Here is a 13,677-nt window from a genome sequence, read left to right as displayed (position 1 = left end):
TACTAGTGAGACTGAGGTCTCTCTGCAAAACATAAATTAAACAAACGTGGGTACAAATGTACCCAGCAAGACGTACATCAGAACTAGCTACATATGCATTACTATCAACAAAGGGGTGGTGGAGTTTAACTGCAGCAAGCCAGCTTTGACTCGGTGGCTATCCTGAACTACGACTTCAAGTAACTCTTTTGAGGTGTCGCACAAGAGTCTACATATTCACCAATCAATACACCACTATGGATCCGCTCCCGTCGCCCTACGATAAGGCCATCCATAGCACTCATGCTTATCTTGCGCATTTTAGAGTATCCACTTTCACTTTTCTATGAACTGTATAGGCAACCCAGAGGTCCTTTACCGCGGACGCAGCTATTCGAATAAATCATTTATAACCCTGCAGGGGTGTACGTCTTCACACACGCTCTCGCCACTTACCACCATGTACACGTCATGTATCTCGGCAACCTTCAAGCGGAATCCTGGCGAGGGTGTCGGCCACGACCTGACTAACCACTCAAGTCTCTAGTCTAGGTTTATCGCCTATTCGGGTTCCATCCACAAGGAGGCCCGGCCAGGGTGTCGCTCACGGCCCCAAACGATTTGTACAGGGTTCCCAAGCCCACCAAACGGGCGACGCTTGGTATACCCAGCCACGGTGCCTAGTCTGTCCCAAGCACACCTATACCGGGTGCCACTTGGTAGACTACTAACACAACCTACAAACACCAGAAACTAGTTGCAACTCCTGGACAGAGATCAGGTTGATTAATAAGTCGAGAGAGCTTGGAGTGCCCGGAGCCCAATGTGTGGTAGTAGCTATTCATGGATCACAAACACAGAATTCAGTTCCTGACGACGGTTCCAATGAGACAACCCACCATGTACTCCTACATGGCCTCTCACCGCTACATTTACCAAATCCTGTTCACACACTTAGCTCTCAACAATAAGACATGTTCACCACATTCCAATTCATCCCCGATGAATCAGACCTGACTTAACTCTAAGCAGTAGCAGGCATGACAACAAGCATGAATGAGTAGGCACATCAGGGCTCAAACAACTCCTACTCATGCTAGTGGGTTTCATCTATTTACTGTGGCAATGATATGTCATGCAGAGGAAAGGGGTTCAACTACCGCAGCATCTAACAGTTGAATCGTTGTTGTCCTAATGCAGTAAAAGAGAGCAGAAGCAAGAGAGTGGGATTGTATCAGAATGAACAATGGGGATTTGCTTGCCTGGCACTTTTGAAGATAGTATAGCTCTTCATCGGTGTCATCGAACTCACGATCGGAACATACGTCTACTGAGGGGAACAACCACCGGCAACAAAGAAAGACACAATCAATGCAATGCAACAATATGATGTATGATCATGACATGGCAACATGCTGTGATTTGAGCTAATGCAACTAGCAGTGATTTAAATGAAGTTGATTTGAACCAAGGGTTCAAATTCAAACCCTGTATGCGATTATTTAAATGCCAATTATGAAAATTGTCATATACAGCAACCTTAGGTTGTTCAAACATGCATGAAAATGGTACAGATGGAAAGATTGGATTTTTCTGATCATTTTTCATATATAATTTATTTCATCCTGAGCTACGGTTGATTTTCTATGATTTTTAGAAGTTTATAACATTTTCTGGAATTTCCTGGTTAATGCCAGAAAAGCTTTACTACGTCAGCAGGGTCAACGGTGACGTCAGCAGGTCAACAGGGTTGACCAGGGTCAAACCAGACATGCGGGACCCGCATGTCATTGATACAGCGCTAATCAGTGATTACGTTTAACCTAAACCAAATCTTAACAGGGCCTGGCCCCACCTGTCATGGACCCAGGGGGTCATTAGGTTAGTGCCTAATGGCGTTTTTGCCAGAGTTAGGCCGCCGGCCATGGCCAGACGCGACGGAGGTGCTCGGGAATTGGCCGCAGGGCTTGGTTTGAGGCATGCTTGGGCTCGTTCGAGAGCCCTCGCTGGCGCGCGTCGAACGGTGGCGGTGGTTGGGCCTGTGCTGGCCGGAGGCGACGGCGGGGAGCTCGGCCGCGGCGGCCGGAGCTCGGGCGTGAGTGCGGGCAGTGTTGCGGTGTGAAAACGAGCACGGGGAAGGAGGGGAAACGGAGGATAGTTCACGACGGGTCGGCGGGCATGCTCAGCGGGCTCGCGGAAGGACGAACGGCGACGGGGCATTGACGGCGATCTCGGGCGGCCAGGGTCGAAGATGGCGGTGGCGACGGTGATGCAGGCCGTCCGGGCTTGCTTCCTTCGGCTTGGAGAAGCTACGCGAGGATGCAGAGCTCGGGGGCACGACCGAGGGGCGAGGGGACGGCTGTGGCTGCGCGGGCAGCGAGCGGCGGCGATGGCAGCGGTTGGGCGCGGGAGAGAGAGAGATCCAGGGAAGGGGGAGAGAGAGCGAAAGAGAGGGAGGGCTCGATCCAGACGGCACCGCCGAGAAACTCACGGTGTCGCGCTGGCGGGGAGGCAGCAGGCAGGCGGGTAGGTGCGTGGCGTGTGCGCGGGCGCCGTGCGTCTCGTCGGGCACACGCCCTCGTCCTTCTGGCGCAAGGAGGAGGACGACTGGCATGGCAAGATGGGTCGGCTGGGCTGCACAGTAACCGGCCGTGGTAAGTGCCAGGTAGGTTTATGTTTCCCTTATTGTTTTCTTTTTCTATTTCTTTTGCTCTGTTTTGATTTAGCAATAATACTAAACCATTTCATAAAATCTTGGAAATAATTATGGGTGCTTTCTGAATTATTCCAGTGACCCTTAACAATTTCCAACATTTTTGGAGCATCTAATATATATATAGCCTTCAAATAGCTCCAATTCAAATATGATTGAATTAATTCAAGGTCCAAATATGTCTTACAAAAATGTAAACCATTTTTGGTAGATGCTTCCACCTTGATCCAGAAATGATGAACATTTTTAAAGGGCATTTTGAAATCATTGAATAAGATTTTAGTTGAACCTATTTGGATTCCTTTTGATGCTAGGGTTTAAACATCCCCATTTCAAATTTCCATGAAAGTTAAACATGATGCAAGCAAGATGCAAACAATAGGAAGCACCAGAAGCTACGGATGTGACAACTCGCCCCCACTAAACAAGAATCTCGTCCCGAGATTCAAGTGTATGGTAAACGGAAGAGGGGACTCGAACTATCAAAATCTTCATGATCCAACAGCCCTTCTCAAAGATGTTGATTATTGCATCATATTGATTGACGTCTTTGCCTTCAAGATCTTCATCCAACATGATGACGACAAAAAAGAAACTCTACAGGAACCGATCTTCTTGAAGATCGAGCAACTCACGATCAACTCATGGAATGAGGCATGATAACATCTCTCGAGCTGAGAGACAAAACACATATGAGGAGCGACGGGAAGAAGCAGACGATGAAGGTTCAGATTGGTAGGCAACAATTCCACACTTAGGTAGATGGTGCATGGTTTCAAGATAGAGATGAAATAATTGCAATGATTCCATATCGGGGCACCTTAGAAGAGGTGACTCGTAGAATTATTCCCTTAAGTGGAAAAAAGAATTCTTTTGATACAAAGATCATTGAAACTCTTTATACCAGCCTAAGGCAATCACAAACGATCGTGTGAAGGAGCTTGAAGAAATGGCATACTCATACTAGAATGGATGATGTGGGCTACCTTGTTGAAGACAACGCAATGGATGATTTGTGCTTATCATCGGAAATAGATGGGACCCATGGTAAGCCTACTTTTGAAGATGATCCTGAATAACAATTATTGAAAGTGCAGACCATAGCAGAATGGCACAATGGCAGGTGCAAGCTGGGAACAAAATGCAAATGTTGGGAATGTTCCAACCATCATATCTGCCTGAGATTTAGATCTGGTTGGTAATAGGATATTCCAGACAACATCTCTAAAAAGGAAAGGTTGCAGCACAATCGACGAGATGATGTTGCGAGATTCTCGGGAGATGCACTACGATAGCAAGCTCCAATACATGAGCTGGTTCTGCTACACGCATGTGAACACGCTGTCCCAGACAAGCATGACCACATAGTAGTCTTACAACACTACCGAGTTCTGGTTGGGAACCATCATTGCGGAGAGCGAAGCCCTTGCATAAGTCATATGATTAGCTCTTATGAAGGAACTTCTTCTCCTTGAAAAAAGTCAATCAGTGGCTTGGTGTGCTAGGGATTACATATGGCATGGAGATGATCAGTCTATCAGCCATAGAATGCTTCACACGTGCATGACTGACTTGGGATGATTCCAAAGGAAGCAAAAAACAAGATTTCTCGAATTCATGGCGGCAACTTGCTTCAAATGCACATGAACTAGAGGAAGTCACTTCTTTCATCCAAACATATGCTTCATGAAGGGGACATGAAGATAATGCTTACAAAAGTTTCCAACACTAACTTAGATGTCCAACATGAATCATGGGCAAGATGAAAATGTTGTCAATGGGCTCAACAACAATCCATCCGGGCTTCCATATAGGTGGAATTCCACAATTAAGTGAACGCGGTGATAGCATTGGTTAGACCAAAAGATGTAATGGTGTATGCTTAGGGATCAACCACGAGTCAGACAACATTACGAACATCGTTGGTCCTTATTTGATTTGACGATAGCCCATGCGCAAATCAAAGATTGGATAAGACAATAGCGCCGACAATTGATCACGAGGATCAATCAATGAAGATATCATCTTTATTCAACAAATACACAAACACAAGGATATCCCTTTGGAGATGAACTGAGCAAGACAAGCTTTCATCTTCCAACTCTCCAAGTTGTTGTCTAGCTCAACCAACTAGCTCAGGGATATCCAACACAGGTTCTTGGAGAAGGGGTGGTTTATAAGAAAACCAACTTGATCGCGAGCTCAACATAACGGTCAGGGGACAACCTTGTGATACTTCCGAGAGGATATTCAGAAAATCACAAACCACCGATATGTTATTAAGCTCGGGAATAATCCTGCTTTTCAGGGCAATACGATATGATCAAATAAGCGAGGGATTGGCACAATCCTAACTCATTGATCGAAGTGTGCACCAGAAATATGGACTAGGTAACACGATCAATCTTAGGATGATGATTCAATAACCAGCACGCAAAGAATGAGAGTATTGTCCATTAACTATCAATTCACTTGTCGGTATTCCGATTACAATAACACGGATACCGAGGAATGAACGATGATGGTGAGAGGTATCACTGTATCAAGAGTTCATAGGAGGTGGTGCAATTACCATGACATTCTTGACATAAAGATGGTAATACCCCAAGGTAGAACAGATCAAAGGCTGGATTGGCAATTTGATCTACGGAATACAATTGCTTTGACCCAATTCTAGATATGGATGACGTATTGGAGTTTGTTTCTCCTAGTCCTTCCAGAATAGAATAGCTTGACAGACCTCAAGAGTAAAAGGCATCGATGAACACGAATGCGCACATACTCTTGACTATCAATTGATACACGAGGGTCGGAATACAACCGAAGAGGGACAACTCAAAGGAACATAGCACTTTCTGAGTTGTGGATGCATAGATTAGTATGTTGAACAAGCTCAACATATTTCTTCCGGATAACCGATGTGGCAAGGTAGGATTGCAGAGTCACAACTATAACAAAGAACTCATTACGAGCACTCTGGTTGTGATCTTTTGGTTCAAAGAACTTCTGCCATAAGCAGTTCATGGTATTTGGAAGAAGGAAATACCACGGACATCGAGGACTATCACAAAGGTTACTAATATCCCAAAGGAACAAGCAACACTATCAACAAGAAGTAAGTAGAGTGAATCTTGGGTTCAAGGACCCGGAATAGAATGCCTACTAACTAAATGGCATCACGGGATGCTTTCGAGAATAATGGCCAGAATCATCACACTGGGGATACAAGGCATTGCTAGATTACTAGGTGGTTCTCTAAGACGCCTAGGGTCATAATAATAGTTCCAACATATATACCGAGGCAATGAAGTACCTCAACACACTGGTTAGTGTGGTTAATCTGGCCCAAAGGAACATCAGGAACGGAAAGAAGGGAGTTGCAAATGCATTAGACTATTTAGAAACCTGGGATGACTCGGACAGCATAACGGCTGTAAATGCTCAAAAAGATTTGAGACATCCTACAAAAATGGTGGCATAACCACTCAACATCATAATATCAATGTTCCGAGAGCAACTGTCAACACACGGAGGTAGTAAGAACTGAACTGAGGCTTGAATCCAACATTCGTACAAGTCTATGGATTAGTAACACATGATTCTGATAGAAAGATGAGAATCCTAGTTCTTAATCCCCGTAGCAGAGAAAAGGATGACTCACATCAGAAGGACATAAGGTAAAGGAGTAAAAAGAGCCTTACGTTCCCTTCCACAATAAATTCCCTTATATAACTAAAGCATTTCTAGACTCGACTTCGACCAGTCTGGCTTGGTAATCCTACAGGCAGCCAAGCTCTGATACCAAAGCTGTCGGGACCCTGATCCTAGGTCACACCGATCTAGCATGTAACACATCATATCACTTTGCGGCCTCACGCACGGTATTCCCACGGGTGCCACCTTACCTGGCCCGGGACCGTTTGCGCCTTTTGGCTCACGTATATGATAGTGTCGTTAGCATCCATATGATAGAGAACCCGGGCCGACATGACTAGTCGTGAATCCAAAGTGGCACTAACTTACAGGGACAGGCATACATGACCTAGCAACGAACGTGTCGATCATCAACGTATGAACCCAAGTCGTAGCAAGCTACAAGGACTTACAGGAACAACGCGTGACCTTTCCCCGAAGGGACAGACACGGGAACGAAGAAGGACACATGCCGGCCAACCTAAGTGTTTTGGAGCAGTAGCAAGCTACCATGGCTCAGTGGAAGCACTAGGAGACATTTCGCCATAAGAGAGGCTACCAAGAATAAACAACTAGGTTGTCGGATCCCACACATACCAAGCATTTCAATAACATACACACAATATGCTCGATATGTGCAAATACAACATGGCATCACAACATAACTCTATGACTCAAAGTATTTATTCATTAGGCTCCGAAGAGCCAGATATTACAAACATGGGTCTGATGACCCAGCATTCAAGTCATACAAGCAACAAGCACATGCACAAGCATAAACATGTCTGAGTACAGACAACTACAAATGAAAAAGGCTGAGAAGCCTGAGTAACTACAAGACCCTCCCAAGGGTACAAGATCGTAGCTGAGGTGACAAGCTAAACGTCGAAGTCCACGCGGAACTACTAGTGAGACTGAAGTCTCTCTGCAAAACATAAATTAAGCAAACGTGAGTACAAATGTACCGAGCAAGACTTACATCAGAACTAGCTACATATGCATTAGTATCAACAAAGGGGTGGTGGAGTTTAACTGCAGCAAGCCAGCTTTGACTCGGTAGCTGTCCTGAACTACGACTGCAAGTAACTATTTTGAGGTGGCGCACACGAGTCCACATATTCACCAATCAATACACCACTATGGATCCGCTCCCGTCTCCCTACGAGAAGGCCATCCATAGCACTCACGCTTATCTTGCGCATTTTAAAGTATCCACTTTCACTTGTCTATGAACTGTATAGGCAACCCAGAGGTCCTTTACCGTGGACGCGACTATTCAAATAAATCATTTATAACCTTGCAGGGGTGTACTTCTTCACACACGCCCTCGCCACTTACCGCCATGTACACGCTCATGTATCTCGACAACCTTCAAGCGGAAGCCTAGCGAGGGTGTCGGCCATGACCTAACTAACCACGCAGGTCTCTAGTCCAGGTTTATCGCCTATTCGGGTTCCATCCGCAAGGAGATCCGGCCAGGGTGTCGCTCACGCCCCCAAACGATGTCTATAGGGTTCCCAAGCCCACCAAACGGGCGATGCTTGGTATACCCGGCCACGGTACCTAGTCTGTCCCAAGCCCACCTATACCGGGTGCCACTTGGTAGACTACTAACACAACCTACAAACACCAGAAACTAGTTGCAACTCCTGGACAGAGATCGGGTTGATTAATAAGTCGAGAGAGCTTGGAGTGCCCGGAGCCCAATGCGTGGTAGTAGTTGTTCATGGATCACAATCACAGAACTCAGTTCCTGAGGACGGTTTCAATGAGAGAACCCACCATGTACTCTTACATGGCCTCTCACCGCTACCTTTACCAAATCGTGTTCACGCACTTAGCTCTAAACAGTAAGACGTGTTGACCACATTCCAATTCATCCCTGATGAATCAGATGTGACTCAACTCTAAGCAGTAGCAGGCATGACAACAAGCATGAATGAGTAGGCACGTCAAGGCTCAAACAACTCCTACTCATGCTAGTGGGTTTCATCTATTTACTGTGGCAATGAGAGGTCATGCAGAGGAAAGGGGTTCAACTACCGCAACATGTAACAGTTGAATCGTTGTTGTCCTAATGCAGTAAAAGAGAGCAGAAGTGAGAGAGTGGGATTGTATCGGAATGAACAATGGGGATTTGCTTGCCTGGCACTTCTGAAGATAGTATACCTCTTCATCGGTGTCATCGAACTAATCATCGGAACATATGTCTACTGAGGGGGAACAACCACCGGCAACATAGAAAGAACACAATCAATGCGATGCAACAATATGATGCATGATCATGACATGGAAACACGCTATGATTTGAGCTAATGCAACTAGCAGTGATTTAAATGAAGTTGATTTGAACCAAGGGTTCAAATTCAAACCCCATATGTGATTATTTAAATGCCAATTATGCAAATTGTCATATACATCAACTTAGGTTGTTCAAACATGCATGAAAATGGTACAAATGGAACGATTGGATTTTTCTGATCATTTTTCATATATAATTTATTTCATTCTGAGCTACGGTTGATTTTCTATGATTTTTAGAAGTTTATAACATTTTCTGGAATTTCCTGGTTAATTAAAATGCCAGGAAAGCTTTACTGCGTCAGCAGGGTCAACGGTGATGTCAGCAGGTCAACAGGGTTGACCAGGTTCAAACCAGACATGCGGGACCCGCATGTCATTGATACAGTGCTAATCAGTGATTACATTTAACCTAAACCAAAACTTAACAGGGCCTGGCCCCACCTGTCATGGACCTAGGGGGTCATTAGGTTAGTGCCTAATGGCGTTTTAGCCGGAGTTAGGCCGCCGGCCATGGCCAGATGCGGCGGAGGTGCTCGGGAATCGCCCACAGGGCTCGGTTCGAGGCGTGCTTGGGCTCGTTGGAGAGCCCTCGCTGGCGCACGTCGAACAGTGGCGGTGGTCAGGCCTGTGCTGGCCGGAGGCCACGGCGGGGAGCTTGGCCGCGGTGGCCAGAGCTCGAGCGTGAGCGCGGGCAGTGCTGTGGTGCGAAAGCGAGCACGAGGAAGGAGGGGAAATGGAGGATAGCTCACGACGGGTCGGCGGGCATGCTCAGTGGGCTCGCGAAAGGACGAACGGCGACGGGGCGTTGACGGCGATCTCGGGCGGCCAGGGTCGAAGATGGCGATGGCGACGGCGATGCAGGACGTCCAGGCTTGGTTCCTTCGGCTTGGAGAAGCTGCGCGAGGATGCAGAGCTCGGGGACGGCTGTGGCTGCGCGGGCCGCGAGCGGCGGCGATCGGGCGCTTAAGAGAGAGAGATCCAGGGAAGGGGGAGAGAGAGCGAAAGAGAGGGAGGGCTCGATCCACACGGCACCGCGGAGAAAACTCGCGGCGCCGCGCTGGTGGGGAGGCAGCGGGCAGGCGGACAGGTGCGTGACGTGTGCGCGGGCGCCGTGCGTCTCGTTGGGCCGGCTGGGCTGCACAGTAACCGGCCGTGGTAAGTGCCAGGTAGGCTTATGTTTCCCTTATTCTTTTCTTTTTCTATTTATTTTGCTCTGTTTTGATTTTCCAATAATATAAACCATTTCATAAAATCCTGGAAATAATTATGGGTACTTTCTGAATTATTCCAGTGACCCTTAACAATTTCTAACATTTTTGGAGCATCTAAAATATATATAGCATTCAAATAGCTCCAATTTAAATATCATTGAATTAATTCAAGGTCCAAATATGTCTTATAAAAATGTAAACCATTTTTGGTAGATGCTTCCACCTTGATCCAGAAATGATGAACATTTTTAAAGGGCATTATGAAATCATTGAATAAGATTTTAGTTGAACCTATTTGGATTCCTTTTGATGCTAGGGTTTAAACATCCCCATTTCAAATTTCCATGAAAGTTAAACATGATGCAAGCAAGATGCAAACACTAGGAAGCACCAGAAGCTAGGGATGTGACACGTACCGCAAAACGGGACTCCATGGGATACTGTTCATCTCCACCGTCGACCTCCTCCAGCCTCCATGGGCTACTATTCATCCACCGTCGACCTCCTCCAGCCTCCACCTACGACTGTTCATCCACGGGCTCCTGTTCATCCAGCCTCCACCGCACGCTCCTCCGTCGGCTACTGTTCAACCACCCCTCCACGTGCTGCTGTTCATCCAGCCCTCCACCGGCTACTGTTCAACCAGCCCTCCAGGGGGTCGTCCTGTTCATCCAGCCCTCCACGGGGTCCTGTTCATCCACCCCTCCACCGGCTCGATCGATCGGGGTCCTGTTCATCCAGCGGCAACGGCCTCTACTACCACGGGGTCCTGTTCATCCAACCCCCCACCGGGAACTATTCATCCAACCCCCCCCCAACAACGCTCACTGTTCATCTAGAGGCAGCATCGATCGACTTCAGTTAGCAACAGTAGCGAAGGAATCACTCGGGTTCAGTTAACAGAAAGGGATCGATCGATCGCTCGGGTTCAGTAACGCGTAGCCTGCAGTGCAATCGCTTGGGTTCAATTAGAGCCAAACGCCTCGCTCGGGTTCAGTTAGAGCGCAATGCCTGACACACACGCGCGTACATACGAGAGAAACGCGCATCGCTCGGCCCCCGACCACCCACCGTAACCGGGAACTCCCCCGATATTTTCCTCGCCCTCGCTTCTACCACGGTTTTTTCCGTCATGGACGGCCCGAAGAATGTCATGCAGCTACATCTCCGGCCCGCCCAGGACGAAAAGCCCATTTTCTGTCATGATTTTTTGTCAAAGAAGTAGGAGCCCACCACATCTATGATGATACCGGGTTTTGTCACAATTATCGTCATAGAAGTGTCATAAGAATGACACAAAAAAATTCGTTCGGCCCAAAATGTCACGGATGTGTCTTTTTTTGTAGTGCAAGGAGCTGGCCCGCCACGGCCTCCCCAGGCGATGACAACGGCCCATGCTACTGGCCATGCGGAAGGGGCCACCCCCATGGTGCAATCCCCTACGCGGCAGCCGGCGCGGGAGCCACGTGACCAAGAGCTCGACGATGTCTCGATGGCTTCATCCGACCCTCGAGCACGTCAAGGCCAACAGCAAGTCCTGAAGGACAGGCAGAGGGAAGGCGCGCGCGTCACCATCGGGCAACGCCACGACACCCACCCCCAGTCTGATAGGAGTGATGGCCCCAACGTCGACGAGCCCGCGCTCGATGAAGGTGGGTACCTGCCTTTCGAGGTTGTGTGCCCCCTTCACCCGTGAGTTGCGGCAAGTCCGTTGGCCGTCCACTCGCATGTTCAAGCCAGAAATACTAGAGAAGTATGATGGGAGACTGAACCCGGCAGAGTTCTTGAGCATCTACACCATCGTTGTTCAAGCTGCCGGGGGAAGAGACGAGAAGGTGTTCGCCAACTACTTCCCTTTGGCACTTAAGCCAAATGTGAGGTCTTGGCTGATGCACCTACCGAAGAACTCCATTTCAACCTGGGCTGACCTGTGCCATGAGTTCGTTGGCGCCTTCACGGGCGGCCATCAAGAACCAGGATGGCCCAGCGACTTGCAGCTCCTCTCGTAGAAGGAAGGAGAGACTCTGCGGAAGTACATGCAGAGATTCAGCCGAGTACAAAAGAACATTCCAGACATCCACCCGGTAGCTGTGATAGCTGCATTCCAGTCCAACGTACGCAATCGTCGGATAAGTTCCAAGATGAACGTTCGATTGCCCAAGACTGTGAAGGAGCTTTACACTCTAGTGGATAAGTGTGCTCGAGTAGAGGAGGGTAGGCGGCTCCCCAGAGAAGAGGATGGCGTCGACATTGACTCAGAGGATGATGACGAGGTCACCAGTCAGAAGAAGAAGAACAAGAAGCGCAATAAAAGGCGCAAGGATAAGGCAGTGATGACCATTGAGGGATTAGGCATGCCTAGTACCAGCAAGGCCAAGGCCGAGGTTCCCGGCAAGGAAGTTGCCGCGTGCACTGATTGCCAGGAAGGCGCGACTGCCGAGAAGGCTAGGAAAGGTGATGGCTCGTACTACAAGATCCATCGGACCAAGGGCCACGATCTCCAGGAGTGTCATCAGGTTGAACAGCTTGTCAAGAAGCGGAGGGATGAATATGAGAAGCGAGATAAGGATAAAGGTCAGAGTGGCACTAGAGGGAAGGGCCGGGGTGGCAGAGCAAGCCGCCCCGGCAAGGCTCCTCAGAATCAAGGGAAACCCGTCGAAGGTCGTGAGAAGGAGGATTGCAATGATGAGAGTGATGGAGGAGATGAAGAGGAAACCAGCGAGCAGGAATTCCAGAAAGCCACTGACGCCCTGTGCATTGATGGGGGCGCATCTCTGCACTCCTCTCACCGCCAACTTAAACAGTGGGCGCGTGAAGTCAATGTGGTGGAGCCAGCGACAGATTCTCGGAGGCCGCTCAAGTGGTCCCGCACACCCATCATCTTTGAGGAAGAGGACCACCCTGACCGCACCACTGCGGTAGGGTGCTTGCCGTTGTTGGTCTCACCAACAATCCGCAACCTCAAAGTTACAAAGATGTTGGTTGACGACGGGGCCGGGTTGAATATGATTTCTCCAAAGGTCATCAGCAAACTTCAGATAGCAGAGGAAGAGCTCGAGCTTACTGGCACGTTTCAAGGAATCAACTTCGGTAGGAGTCGTCCTAAGGGGAAGATCACGTTGTCGGTGACATTCAGGGGGAGTTGAACTTCCGGACTGATAAGATTGTGTTTGATGTGGTCGACCTCCCCCTGCCCTACAATGGAATCCTTGGTCGCCCAGCTCTGGCCAAATTCATGGCGGCATCCCACTATGCCTACAACACCTTGAAGATGCCAGGGCCAATAGGCGTCATTTCCATTCCGTCAGACGAGAAGGACACAATCATTTGCGTGGACAAGATGTAATGGGAAGGAGTCGCGGTAGAGGCCGCTGAAACCACTGTTCCCGCCAAGGAAAGCAAGAAAAAGAAGAGAGATAGAAAGGATGCCTGCAAGGAATCCGGGAAACGTACCTCTTCGGAGTACATTGCGCCCGTTGATGACTTGCCAAAGAGTTCCAATAGCAAGTGATCCAAGGCAGCTGCACCCGCTGTGAAAAAGGTCCCGGTAGGGCTGGCTGGCACTGATAGTACCTTCACTATCAGTGCCGCCCTCGATGACAAATAGGAAATCGCGCTCGTTGCCTTCCTGCAGGAGAATATCGATGTGTTTCCCTGGAAACCATCTGATATCCCCGATGTTCCCAAGGAGGTAATCGAGCACCACCTTGTTGTCTGCCCTCATGCCCGACCCGTCAAGCAGAAGGTCCGGAAGCAAGCTTTGGAGCGGCAGCAGTT

This window comes from Triticum aestivum, chromosome 4D (genome assembly GCF_018294505.1).
Source record: "Triticum aestivum cultivar Chinese Spring chromosome 4D, IWGSC CS RefSeq v2.1, whole genome shotgun sequence".
NCBI lineage: Eukaryota > Viridiplantae > Streptophyta > Magnoliopsida > Poales > Poaceae > Triticum > Triticum aestivum.
This window is presented reverse-complemented; position numbering follows the sequence as displayed.